This window comes from Oryctolagus cuniculus, chromosome 2 (genome assembly GCF_051225735.1).
Source record: "Oryctolagus cuniculus isolate XC-2025 breed Fujian yellow rabbit chromosome 2, ASM5122573v1, whole genome shotgun sequence".
NCBI lineage: Eukaryota > Metazoa > Chordata > Mammalia > Lagomorpha > Leporidae > Oryctolagus > Oryctolagus cuniculus.
The window spans coordinates 48,156,327-48,170,859 of NC_142868.1; the positions used below are offsets into that span (position 1 = coordinate 48,156,327).

Consider the following 14,533-nt stretch of genomic DNA (forward strand, 5'->3'; position numbering starts at 1 on the left):
TTTTCCTTCGCCGCCCCTTCACTCCGGTCTGTTGGGTGTTCCCCAATAAACCCTTTCTCTTACTCCGGTGTTTGGTGTGTTTTGCAACGGCTAACATTAATATATAACAGAGCTGGTTGCTTCTTATTTTTTAATTCCAATTTTTCATGATCTTTTCTTTAAACAAATCATTATTTCTAAAATTAATCTTGATGAAGAATGCGATGGGAGAGGGAGTGGAAGATGGTATGGTTGCGGGTGGGAGGAAGGTTATGGGGGGAAAAGTCACTATAATTCAAAAGTTGTACTTTGGAAATTTATATTTATTAAATAAAAGTTGAAAAAAATAAAAAAAAATCTTTAGAATAGTTTCTGACAGGTTATAGTAATGCCTCAACAGATATTTGTTAAATTTAATAAATAAGTTATTATGTAAATTTAGGAATATTACACAATCTGTACAATATCGCTAAATTCATAGGTATAATGAATATTTAAGAAACATGAACTGAAACATCATTTTGTTAACTCATTTTCAGTTCAGTAATTATAATGTTAATTCTATTGCCTTGTAAACCCTATTAGTATATTCTGACTTGAAATTTATGTTTAACATTAGGAATATTGCTTAATTTAACTCAAAATATTCTTATGAGGACAAAATTATATCACACAGACAACATTCAGAAAATTCATGAAAAATGTGTATTATGAAAAACTGCCTGTGTTTCAAATTTGTTTGAAACACAATAAACTTACCTTTTAGCTTAAAAAAAATCATTATTTCTTTGGAGAGCAAAGTGATAGGGAGAGAGAGAGAGAGAGAGAGAGAGAGAGAGAGAGAGAGAGAAAGTCTTTCATCCACTGGTTTGCCTCAAATAGCTGCAAAATCTGATCCAGGCTGAAGCCAGGATCCTGGAACTTCATTTGTGTCTTCCACATGAGTGACAAGGGCCAAAGAATTCAGGTCATCATCCACTGAATTCCTAGGTGCATTGGCAGAAAGCTGGATCAGAGGTAGGGCAGCTGGGACTAGAACCTGCACTCTGTTAGGGGATGCCAGTGTCACAAGCGGCAGCTTAACCCTCTGTAGCACAACACTGGCCCTGATAACTGCTTTTCTGTTTGTATCTTTTAAGAAAATAAATACTCACTCACAGAGATAGTCCAGAGTCAGTGTTGGATGAGGTTTCCTATTGTCAGGTTTTATTTTAGCTGACAAAGTTGTGGTGGGAATATATAGATCTTATGTATGTACGAAGCCATGCCTGCTTTGTGACTCTGATTTTCCCCTGTCAAGGCTGTGTTTCTCCACCTGAAAGACTCTGAGTGATTTGTCACTTTTACATCACACTATTCCTGGTAAGCCATGAAGCTAAAATAAATACAGCTATTACAGAAATCAGTGAGCTGTTGGTTGAAAGTTAGATTCCAGGGCCGCTTTGTGGGTTGCTCTGTTGGCTTCTCACTGTTCCTGGGGAGATGAAGTCCCTCTTGGCAGCCCCGAGCAGGTCAGCCAGCTCTTCCTGGTGCATGTTCTGTGGTGGCAGTGTCTATGTCTGGCTCTCACCATCCTCCTGATTCCCAAGAGGGTCCGTGATCTGGGAAGGGCTATCCATAAAATTACTCAAGGTCTGTGTGTTACAGGCCCTGGGACAGTGGCGTCATCTCTATAAATAAGGACACATTCATGTCCCTGGCTTCTTCCCAAATGTCCTTCGATTCCTGCCAGAAGGAATGGAGAACAAATGAGGTTCCATCTTCCAGAAAATGGTCTTATTTTTATCACTCTGAATGCTAATCCTCAAAGACTCAAGGCCAGAGGTCCTGCAGAGAGAGCAAGAACTGGGAGGGGCGGGATGGAGGCGGGAACTTGAGTTGTAAACCTGGCTTTGCTACTCACATCCCTGCATCCCATTACCCGGGACACGCTGGACATACAGTGGATACTCAATAAATACTTGTGAAGAAAAACAAATGGATTTTCCCACATGACCTTGAACACATCAGCTGACCTTCCTAGACTTCTGCTTCCTTCTGTGTAAAATGAAATAATAGACTAGAACGAGCTCTGTTTTTTCTCTCAGCTTCAGTATTCTTTGATTTGAGAAGGAACTTTCTAAATTTAACTGTTATCACTTCTATGTCAGCATGTTCTGGATAGGGATAACTTCCAAGATAACAGCTTTAAAAATTTATCTTTCCTGGAGAAGCAGAATTTTTCGAAGTAGAATTTTGTTTTTCTTCTAGAGGTAATTCGTAGAGCCAGGGGTTGGATAGGGAAGTAGAGCAGATTCTTGGAGCTCCTGCCATCTACCTTGAATTAGAGTCTGTGGAAGTTTGCCTGTCACAGCCTCATGTTAACTTTTGGATGTTAGGAATATCTCCATAAGGAGAGTCGGTAAATGCACTATCAAAAAACAAACAAACAAACAAAAAAACACCCTCTTTACAAAAGAAAAGATTCAATAATCAAACTACTGCTATTTCCAATGTAGAAAATACGTATGTATATGCATTTAAAAGACCTCCATGCCTTTTATGGTGTACTAAATACATTCATCATACAGGATTTTGATCAAAAAGTAAAACAAAATGAATTAAGAAGCAGAACAAGGGAAATCTGTGAAGACAGCTTTTCCTTGTCTGGTGAGTTGTTGGGGTGCTGGTAGCTTACAGAGACTGCTGCCCTGTAACAGAACGTGGAGTTTGGTCTTGTTTTACAACTGGGCCATTTCTGCTGTAATCAGGTTTGGTATAAAATGAAATATAATCATTGTATAGTTTAAAATGATGTTTTTTCTCTCTTGGATAGGAGTGTTTGCTTCTTATACCCAAACCTAAGAAAGATACAGTGGAGCTAAGAGTAAATTTAGATACACGGAAGCCCTGATTTGAATAGGCCTTCATTATTTAAAAGCTGTAGAATGACACAGAGAATTTTGTTTGACAGATACTCAAGACACTCTATGCAGAGCCTGCATTGGGAAAGTAGACTGGTCACTGGGAGCGACAGGAGTCTGGTTGAAGGAACAGAGACTAAGCTTTCATAATGTACTTTTGTATCTGAAAATTTTTAAAAATGAGCATACATTACAATATCAGCTTTGAAAAGATACTATAACTGATTACTCAAGATGTCAGGATAAAATTTGGCCTAGAACTATGGACCATGTAGCTGATGGGTTAATATATCTTTTTTTTTTTTTAAGATTTATTTATTTATTTGAAAATCAGAGTTACACAGAGAGAGGTGAGGCAGAGAGAGAGAGAGAGAAGGAGAGAGAGGTCTTCCATCTGATGGTTCACTCCCCAAATGGCTGCAACGGCTGGAGCTGCTCCGATCCGAAGCCAGGAGCCATGAGCTTCTTCTAGGTCTCCCATGTAGGTGCAGGGGCCCAAGAAGTTGGGCCATCTTCCACTGCTTTCCCAGGCGATAGCAGAGAGCTGGATTGGAAGAGGAGCAGCCGGAACTAGAACCGGCGCCCATATGGGATGCCAGTGCTTCAGGCCAGGGCATTAACCCACTGCGCCATAGCACTGGCCCCTAATATATTTTAAAGTATGATAAAACTATATGGAATAAAAGTTGAGAAAGACTCAGGCACAGGGAGAAGAACTTTGGAATCAGAGTCAAATGGACTGTGCCACGGGGTAGTTTTGTCATCCTGATAGTTTATTCCTCCTGTTCAGTCATCAGCTGTCCCATGGAATAATAGAGGATTTGTTCAAATCCGTGGTTCTTAGTTCTGGCCACAGACAAAAATAATTTCTTCTTGTTAAAATTTATTCATTGGTTTGCAAGGCAGAATTACAGAGAGTGAGAGAGCAAGAGGGGGAGAGAGAGAGAGAGAGAGAGAGCGAGCGAGCGAGCTATGGGAGGCACAGAGAGAGATCTTCCATCGACTCCCAAAATGACCATAATGGCTGGGGCAGGGCCAGGCTGAAGCTTCTTCTAGGTCTCTCACTTTGGTGCAGGGCCCCAAAGACTTAACCCATCTTCCGTTGCTTTCCCAGGTGCATTAGCAGGCAGCTGGATCAGAAGTGGAGCAGCTGGGTCTTGAAGTGGTGCTAGTATGGGATGCTGGCACTGCAGATAGCAGTTTAACCTGCTGCACCACAGCATCGGCTCCCAGATGCTACTTTTAAATGCAATTTTCTTTTTCAGTATTTATACAGTAATATTACTAGCAAAAAAAAAAAAAAGTTCATAGGGAAAACATAAAGCTATTAACTGTTCAAAGGCCTAAAGGGTAGGCATGTTTTATATTTTAGCTTCCATTATTCTTTTTTATAGTAGACTTGTATATCCTCTTTTAAACAAAATTATCCATTGAGATGCACAGAGGGGCTGGTGTTGCGGCCAGGTGGATAAAGCCGTCACCTACAATGCCAGTATCCCATTTGGGCACCGGTTCATGTCCTTGCTGTCTGCTTCCTATCCAGCTCTCTGCTAAGGGTCTGGGAAGGCAGCAGAAGATGGCCCAAGTATGTGGGTCCCTGCTATCCCATGGGAGACCCAGAAGAAGCTCCTGACTCCTGGCTCCTGGCTTCAGCTTGGCCTAACCCTGACTGTTTTGGCCATCTGGGGTGTGGACCAGTGGATGGAAGATCTCTCTCTGTCTCTCCCTCTCTCTGTATCTCTTGCAAATAAGTAAACAAAATTTTAAAAAGAAAGTGTGTGTGAGAGAGACGTGCAGAGACAGAAGAAGAAAGGGATGCCTCCCATCTGCTGGCTCCCCAAAAGCTTCCAATGGCCAGACCTGAGCAGAGGCTGGGCTGATCTGGGCTATGGGGGAGCAGAAAACCAGAAGTGTGATTCAGATCTCCCATATGGGTGACAGAAATCTGACTACTTGAACCATCACTGTTACCTCCCAGAATCTGCATTAACAGGAAGACAGATCCAGGAGCAAAAGGTGGATGTCAAACCTAGGCACTCCAACATGGGGTATGAACACCCTAGCTAGTGTAGTAAGCACTAGACCAAATGCTTGCCACAACGTTTCCTTTTTAGGGAGAAAAAAGGGCACATTTGGATTCTTTTTAGCATAAGGTGAAACTGTATAGCTGAATTTGTATGTTTAGCAAATACACTTTACCATGAAAGCTAAATGAAGCTATAAAGTACTTCTAGATATTGGTATTAAAGCATAACTAATCAGCATTTTTATCTAGACTTATAAAGATGTGTAAATCATGAAAACTTTTTAAAAAAAGTTTGTGTTGCTGTGGCCCCACTTCTCATAGATTCTATTTTAATTGATTTGGAGACACTGGTCTAAATCAGTGTTACTCAACTTTATGTTCAGTATTTCTCCCTGTAGGAGCCTAGATACTTTTTTATTCATTGCCCTCATAAATTTTAATACCACCAGATATTCTGGATATCTGCTAAGGGGCTGTATATATATTGGTGCTTTATATGCAAAAATATGATTTTTTTTTACCCTTATTAAGAATTTATCTTATAGCTGAACTTTGACATCCCTTATAAGTTTAACTATGTGACTTTGAGTTTAACTTATCTGAAATCATGGACAAAAGAAATGCAAACCAGAATATGTTACAGTGCATTCTAAATTCAGTACAGTGCTAAAATTCCAAATTAGTTTCCAGTGGGTTTTGGTATTCAGTCCTGTAGCAGCCACATGGATATCCCAGGGAATTGGACTTGCCTTTTCATTCAAATCATCACTCAAAGAAGGAAGCAGGCAGGGAGGACAGTTTTCTACAAATGTTGAATAAGCTCCATCTCACTTGCGAGAACTTTCTTTCCGATCACAGCTGTGGACAGGGCTGCCTCACATAGCAGTGATCTGTCCAACATCAGAGGTAATCACCAGAATCTAGACTTGCTTGGAATTTTGAGCTAAATAGTTTCTAAGGGCCCTTTCAAATACAGGTCTACACCAAAATCAAAAGGAAGTAACTCGAATAAAAGATAAAGTAATCTCCCCTCTCAAGAACGTCCATGATAGAGGGATGTGTATTGGATGGTACTAACAACCCCCGTTTATTTATTATTTATGATCATGTCTGTGGTCCTCCTACCAATAGAAAGGGAATGAATAAAGTTTGACTGATGTTCATTTAGTGGGCAAAACAAGTAACTATAGTATTCAAAGAGCTTGGAGTAACTGCCAATAAGATGTTTTAAATCTATGTATTTACTTGAGAGGCAGAAAGATACACACACACAGAGAACTCTCATCTGCTGATTCATTCCTCAAATGCCCACAACAGCAGGGGTGAAGCCAGGCACTGGGAACTCAATCCACGTTTCCTTTTGTGGATGGCAAGGATCCACGTACCTAGCCATTACCCTGTCTCCCAGGATTGGCTTTAGCCAGAAGCTGGAATTGAGAGCTGGAGATGGGACTTGAACCCAGTGTTCTGATGTGCAATGCAGGCATCCTAACCGATGTCTTAACAGCTAGGCCAAATACCTACCCCAAATGTTTGAAATGAAGTCCCTTCATTCTGAGTTTTTTTTTTCTTTATATATTGTATTTCTAGTCTTGACCCCTCATAACACCACCTGTTTTAAGAATAACAGCTCAGAGAAGCTGCAAAGCTTTACGTACGTGTTTGTGAGTAAACAGAGTGTCTCCATTTTAAAAATCAGATTTTGTCTGAGATACTTATTAGGCAATCACCTGTAAACATGGATTCCAGACACTGAGACTTCCTTTTCCTCTGACTGAGAAGTGGCGCCAAGTTCCTTACCTCATTTTCATCTGAGTGCACAGGTAAAAACTTTTAGGTATAAAATTGGAGTTTCAGTGCTAAGGCAGAGAATGAGTGGTAGAAGGATGTCAGCCTAGAAAACCAAAAATAGCAAATTAATCACAACAACAACAATGACACATCTGAAAACTCAGGTTGGCTGGGTGGCCTCAGAGGTCTTAGAAAGAGTGATGTCACATAATTTCAATCAAAAGTTACCTGATAATATAAGGTTATCATTAAATAGGAAGTACAGAGAACCAGGAATTTGGAGGTTGTCATGCTCTGTGAGCTTTGGTGTCAGAGACATGCTGGAATACTGGAGGTGGAAATAAGGCAGGAATAAAAGCCAGCTAAAAACTAAAAATACGAAAACCAAAGGGGGGAAAAAAAACCACCAGAGCAAATTGGGTTAAACTATTTAAGAGAAGTTTGGATTAGGAAGGAGTCCCTTTGATGAATTCTGATCCTTCAAGCTGCTGCCTTCCAGAACTGCTCCTCTAATAGTGGAAGTCTAAAAGAAAATGACTTGGGGTTGCACAAAGGTGCTAAGAAACCTTCTACAGCCTCACAATCAAAAGAATTCCAGTGACTCCAACTGAGAGTCAACAGGCAAAACTCCTGAAACGCAGCAGTCCTTGGGGGCAAAATGTGATAACATTGGATGTATCTACTCTGGCAACTAAGCAGATGCTTGGATATGGAGTGCCTGAGGCTCATCAGTTGAGCACAGTGAAGGGGAGGCCCATGTGGACAAAATGTTTACATCACCTACAGAACCGAGAATTGCACTGATGATGTGGTACAGGAGGGTGTGACTATGTCATCCCAAAGGTTTTTCAAGTATATAGTGATATGCAGGTCCACCCCCGAGTCTATTCAAACAGATTAATGCAAATGAGGCTGATATTATATATTTTGCACATGGTGCTTGGGGGGACTTGAATCCTTTTAGTGGTAGAACCATAACCATGCTTATGAACTAGGAGCTGATATGGACAGACACATTTTAATGAAGCTGAAATCTGAACTCATCACTCCAAAGACATGAACTTATCTCTTGTTGCTATTCATATACTTGGCCATTCCTTGGGTGTTGATCATTTCAAAGATCCAAAACCTATTATGTTCCTCCGGGACAGTTTTGCTGATACTACCAGATTTTGCTTCTCTACTGATGACATCTATGGCATTCAGCCTCTGTGTAGAAGACCATAAAAGCACCAACTCATGCCACATCCTTACATTATGGAGCTAGCAACCTATGACCCCTTAGACTTAAGATTGGTGCTGTCACTGCAATTTCAGGAAAAGCCTTTTTAAAAAGACAACTTTCGGCCGGCGCCGTGGCTCACTAGGCTAATCTTCCGCCTTGCGGAGCCGGCACACCAGGTTCTAGTCCCGGTCAGGGCGCCGGATTCTGTCCCGGTTGCCCCTCTTCCAGGCCAGCTCTCTGCTGTGGCCAGGGAGTGCAGTGGAGGATGGCTCAAGTCCTTGGGCCCTGCACCCGCATGGGAGACCAGGAGAAGCACCTGGCTCCTGGCTTCGGATCAGCGCGATGCGCCGGCCACAGCGGCCATTGGAGGGTGAACCAACGGCAAAGGAAGATCTTTCTCTCTGTCTCTCTCTCACTGTCCACTCTGCCTGTCAAAAAAAAAAAATAAATAAATAAAAAAAAAATAAAAAGACAACTTTTGGCTAGTGCCGCGGCTCAATAGGCTAATGCTCCGCCTTGCAGCGCTGGCACACCAGGTTCTAGTCCCGGTCGGGGTGCCGGATTCTGTCCCGGTTGCTCCTCTTCCGGTCCAGCTCTTTGCAGCTCTCTGCAGCGGCCATTGAGGGGTGAACCAACAGGAAAAGGAAGACCTTTCTCTCTGTCTCTCTCTCTCATTGTCCACTCTGCCTGTCAAAAAAAAAAAAAAAAGTAAAAAGCCAACTTTTTTTTTTTTTTTTTTAAGATTTATTACTTTGAAAGGGAGAGTGACAGAGTGACAGAAAGGGAGACACTGAGAGAGACAGATCTGTAGCTCACTCCCTAAATGCCTACAACAGCTAGGGCTGGATCAGGCTGAAGCCAGGGGCGAGCAGCCAGGAACTACCTCCATGTGTCCCAAGTGGTAGTAGGAACCTAAACACTTGGGCCATCATCACTTGTCACCCAGGCACATAAGCAGGAAGCTGAATTGGAAGCATAGTAGCTGGGACTCAAACTGACACTGTGGTACAGGAGGTGGGAGTTCCAAGTGACCACTTAACCACCACACCACAAGGCCCACCCTTAAGTGACAGCTCCTTTTGGTGGAAGCTCCCTGAGCTACCAAAGAACTGTGTTAGTTTAATTTCTTTCTTATGGCCAACCTTGTCACATGTCATCCAAACTGCTTATGGAAGTGAAGTCAGTTGTAAATTTGTTCTTTTTAGAGATGACAAGTCCTGGTTAATCAGTAATTTAAAACCACAGCCAAATTACTGCAACAACATATATTCTTGGGGTTCCGTAACTCTATGCATATATTTGATGCTGCCATTTTAACCCACTTTTCAATAAGACTTACTTCTTTGTGAATAAACAATATTAGCAGTTTGATGAGAGAGGGCAATTCATGAACCTGGTTATCTTATTTTGACTACCAAGAAACATCAAGAAACTAGAGCCAAAATGGATGCCAGTCTTCTACTCCAAAGAATACTACTATTTCTTTGAAGGATGACATCAACTTGAATATGACATGCTATCTAATTGTGTGACCAAAACGCTGGAAAGCCTTATGGAATTTGGTTGTTAGGCATGTGTAACTAATGCTTTGGGATCAGAAGAGGGTATTTGGTGAGGGAGGAATGACCTGAGGGAAGAGACGGACTGGAACATGCGAAGGGTACCTGGGGACTCTGTGCTGCCAGTTTACCTAGAATAGAGGGCTTGTGGTGGGGAGTAGTGAAATACGGTTGGAAAGGGTACTCAGAGTTCTACAGATCAGGCCAAGTATCTTTCAGATACAAAGGTACAGTAGGACTGAGTCTCACCCTCCAGGCACTGCAAAGAAATAGAACACTGGAGGAAGGAGGGAAAGGAGCGTTAGCTGCTGATGCTCATTCCCCGCCCAGTTGCTGGATCTTTGCACAGTTTTGTAGTCAGGCTGTACTATGGACTGAATGCTGCTGTCCCTCCCAAATTCAGGTGTTAAAATCTCAATGCTTAACATGATGGGATGAGAAGGCAAAGCCTTTGTGACATGATTAGAAGCCTTAGGTGAGGTCGGCGCCGCGGTTCACTAGGCTAATCCTCCGCCTGTGGCGCCGGCACCATGGGTTCTAGTCCTGGTTGGGGCGCTGGTTCTGTCCCAGTTGCTCCTCTTCCAGTCCAGCTCTCTGCTGTGGCCCGGGAGTGCAGTGGAGGATGGCCCAAGTGCTTGGGCCCTGCACCCGTATGGGAGACCAGGAGGAAACACCTGGCTCCTGGCTTTGGATCAGCGCAGCGCCGGCCGTAGCAGCCATTTGGGGAGTAAACCAACGGAAGGAAGACCTTTCTCTCTGTCTCTCTCTCTCTCACTGTCTAACTCTGCCTGTCAAAACAACAACAACAACACAACAGCTTGGGACCAGCATTGTGGCATAATGGATAAAGCCACCATCTAGGATGCTGGCATCCCATGTGGGATGTGTCCCTGCTGCTCCACTTCTGATCCAGCTCCCTGTTGATGACCTGGGAAGGCAGTGGAAGATGATGCAAGTGCTTGGGCCCCTGCCACCCACATTGGAGACCCAGGTGAAACTCCTGGCTCCTGGCTTCAGCTTGGCCCAGCTCTAGCCATTGAGGCAATTTGGGGAGTGAACCAGCAGATGGAAGATATCTCTGTCTTTTTCTCCCTCTCTTTCTGTAACTCCAACTTTTAAAGAAACAAATCTTAAAAAAGAAAGCTTGCTGAGATATAATATTCATATCATACAACTCACCCATTGTGAGGGGAATTTCAAACACTTTTATCCCAAAATGTTCCCTTATTCCCATTCTCAGCCCGAGCTCTAGGCAACCACTGATCTGCTTTCTATCTCTATAATTTTGTGGGGCTTTTTAGGATTGCTTTTTATATAATTTTTTTCCATAAGCCATCTGAAAGCCCACGGAAGCGGCTTTGTTTTGCAGAACATTCCTTTAAGATAGTCTTTTTTGAGATTTTGCCTACAGAAGCAGACAGGGTTAATAAAAATTTATGAATGATTGCTCCATAATGGGTTATTATATACTTCACCTTCCTAATCGCTGAAGAATCATCCAAATAGTACAACCAGAGACTCTCTCGAAATATCCCCCAGGGCACTGTCCAAATATAGAGTACTGAATGGACTATTGATCCAACTAGCAGGCACTTCTAATGATTGAGAAGCCTTGCCTGGAGTCACAGGAGGAGGAGACAGAGCCGCAGACACAGACGCCTGAGCTCTGCTCTCCTTGCAGAGTCTTCCAGGCCCTCCAGCTCAATCCTGCCTTTGTTCTCATCCTCCCCACTGTGAGGAACGCCTTTCTTCCCCTCCCCAGCCGGAATCTGACCCACTCTTCAAGCTCCAGCCCAGGTTTTCAATGCCTTCCCTGACCAAGAACTGGAGAAGCTCTCTATGTTCAAATACTACATATTTCAGTCGTACACAACACTGTGGCCATAAATGGCTTTAAAAGGAGGATTTTGCCATTAACACCCCCGCCCCCCACATCAGTCCCACAAGGCCCTGGATGATTGGGCTGTCCTGACTCCTGATTTTCCCTCTGTGAATCCCCTAAAGGTCTTTGAACTTTTCTTTTTCTTTTTTTGTTTTCTTTTTTTTTTTTTTTGCCTTATTTCATAGTCCTCTGAGTACTTCATCATATTTTGGGCGTCTTATGGGCAGTTGATTACTCATCTTTAAATCCTCCTTGAAGGCCTGACATGATGCCTTATACATGGTAATAAAGGTAAAATAACAGCCATCACCATTCGTGTATCACTTTGCAGTTTCCAAAGTACTCTCACGTCCATTGGCCATTTGATCCCATGGTAATTTTGCGATAAAGAGGTAATTATTATACTGCCTTTACAGACAAGTAATCTGTGCGCACTGTCCTTGTCCCTAAGATATTCTGATGCAAAATGCCAGCTCTTTGTTACACCACTCTAGAGCTCAATAAATCTTGGTTGAATTAATGTGATGTTAGTTGCTGGTCACATTGACATGGTTGAGGATACAAGAAGTAAGGAGCAGGGTGGGTTGTCATTTGTTGTAGCTTTTGCTGATGCCTGTGTGTTCATTATGTATTTTTTAAAAAACTTTTATTTAATGAATATAAATTTCCAAAGTACAGCTTATGGATTATAATGGCCCCCCCCATAACTTCCCTCCCACCCGCAGCCCTCTCCTCTCCTGCTCCCTCTCCCCTTCCGTTCACATCAAGATTCATTTTCAATTATCTTTATATACAGAAGATCAATTTAGCATACATTAAGGTGAACATTATGTATTAATATATCTATTCATTCAACCAACAAGTATTAAGGGTAAGCTCTATTCCAGCACCAGACACTGGTTAAGAAGTAGGAATGTACACATATACACAAATAAAACTCAGACATTGCTGCCCACATTGTGAGACAGGCGTACACTTAAACCAACAATTGGAATGGAAAATACATAGTGCTGGGGCTGTGGGCACCTGGGGAGAGCTGTGAAGTCTTTCTGGGAGTGTCAGTGAGGGTTTCCTCGCAAAGGCACCTCCTGAACTGGATTTTGAAGAGCAGGCAGCAGTTAGCGAGCATTTTCTCAAGGGAGAGGTGCTCAGGTTAGAAGAAAGTCAACTCTGCCTATTGTGGGAAAGTGGGGTAGACAGTGGGGATCAGATGCGCTGTAGGTCAAAGAAAGTTTTAGTAGGATAGGAGGCAGTGTAGGCCAGTGGTTAAACATACTTAAATTGAAACCCAACTCTGTCATTAGTTAGCTGTGTGACCTTGAACAAATCACTTAAGCTCCTAGTTTTCTTACCTGTAAGACAAAAGCTCTCTCACAGAGTGTTTCGAGGGTAGAGGCAAAAGATGTTAGGTGCTTAGCACAGTGTCTGGTACAACTCAAAGCACTCAATGAATGAGAGAGAACAAGGCTTAGAAGAACATGATGTGGGAGATGTGGCCTTTGTTGTGGTCTCAGAAGCAGATGGAATTAGCAAGAGGTTGATCAAAACAGTCACTGCCTTCCCTGCTTCTTCTGAGGACTATAGTTAGCTCGCTTCACAGGGCAGATGGAAGAGGCCCACCTACCGCCTGGAAATGTCTGTGGTAGGGTGGAGCTGTAGGGAAGAGAAGGGGACGAAAGGTCGGGGATTTGGTTGAAGGGCATGAAAACACAGGATGAAGCATTGAAACATCTAAAGTGTAAAATTGAGATGCAAGCAAAAGGAATAGGAGGTTTGAGAGGATGGAATCATCTGTACAAAAAAATCAAAACACTCCTTTTCCTCTGAGTTTTGGGGATATTTTCATGAATGCTCTCCTTAGGCAAGAAAATTGATGATGCAGTTTTGTTGTTTGAGATCTCATTTCCCTTTGTTCATTTTCTTCCAGATGTTTCACCATCCCCATTTTGTAAAATCCTGGCCACGTATAGCACCATGTTTAAATATCACAGTAAGTCGTGATGTTATATGTATCAACATGACAATGAGGCTGCTTTGTGTCACAGAGAAGAGACAGATTCAGAAAGGCCCTGACAGTGGTGGAAAGGGTGTCGCCAACTGCTTTGATTCAAAGTGGATAAGGGTCATTCCCACGCAGAGCTTTCTACTGAAATCCATGAGTGAGGCACTCCAAACAGCATGCAGGCAGGAGCCTGTAAAAGGAAGCTTCCTTTAATGAGAACAAGGAAGGCTGGAGGGAAGCAAGCATGTTCCCATTTATTGTGACTGAGTTTATGGCTCTTTAAACACATCTGCTACCAAAAGCTGCAGCAGAGTAAGCACATGTCTGCAAAGTGCAGGAGAGCACAGAGGCTAACCCTTGACCACAACTACGTGGGCTTGAATAAAGGCTTGTCTTGCTCAGGAAGATCTAAAAGTGGATCCACTTTGGTTGGTTGTCAGTGTGCTTTCTTGGCTCTCTTTGATTTCTGTTAAATATTCTAAAGAAAATAATTTATGGCTTTAACAGTTTAGGAGAGCCCCCTGCTGCCATATGGGCTTGTAGACACTTGTAGGAGCAATCTACCTGTAGGAAGCAGGTGAAATAGCAGCATCGTGGGTGTATGCGGTGTCTGTTTTTATTTCTGTGGCCCACACTAATAAGTAAGATTCAGCACCTCATATATTTTTCTCATTTAATCCTCATAGCAAATCTATGAAGTGAGACCTTTTTAATCTTCATTTGCAAATAAGGAACTGAGGTCCAGAGATGCTAATTGACTCCTCTGGTGTCACATGGTGAGTACGTGGTGGTGTGGGATTCAAAATCAGGTCTGTGGACACTCTTTCTGCTCCAGTCATCACCTCCAAGGAATGGAGGTCTTGATTAGAAAGTTTATCTTCTTCTCTTATGGTTCCTTGATTTCCTGCCTTGTCTCCCCTCCTTTTTTTGGCCACAGGACACAATGATTAATTTTTAAATATAGTGCTCACTTCAGCAGCATATATACTCAAATTGGAGTTATGCAGAAGGAATTAACATGGCCCCTGAACAAGGATGACACACAAATTCATGATACATTCCATATGTTGCTTTCCTTTGGTGATGTTCATAGACCAAGAAACTGAAGTCTGATAAGGGAAGTGACTTACTCAACTGAGTGTGATTTTAAATTCCATCCCCATCTT

General features: G+C 42.6%; 1 long non-coding RNA gene and 1 other non-coding gene across 2 annotated transcripts; both read left to right on the plus strand.

Moving 5' to 3' along the window:
- The first annotated feature begins 11,889 nt into the window (after positions 1 to 11,889).
- Positions 11,890 to 14,190, plus strand: LOC149127755 (uncharacterized). The gene is made up of 3 exons (XR_016229593.1): positions 11,890 to 11,932; positions 13,293 to 13,355; positions 14,054 to 14,190. It is a non-coding gene; the product is annotated as an uncharacterized LOC149127755 (long non-coding RNA).
- Positions 14,191 to 14,330: 140 nt separating this feature from the next.
- Positions 14,331 to 14,437, plus strand: LOC127490418 (U6 spliceosomal RNA). The gene has a single exon (XR_007918375.1). It is a non-coding gene; the product is annotated as a U6 spliceosomal RNA (small nuclear RNA).
- The last annotated feature ends 96 nt before the right edge of the window (positions 14,438 to 14,533 follow it).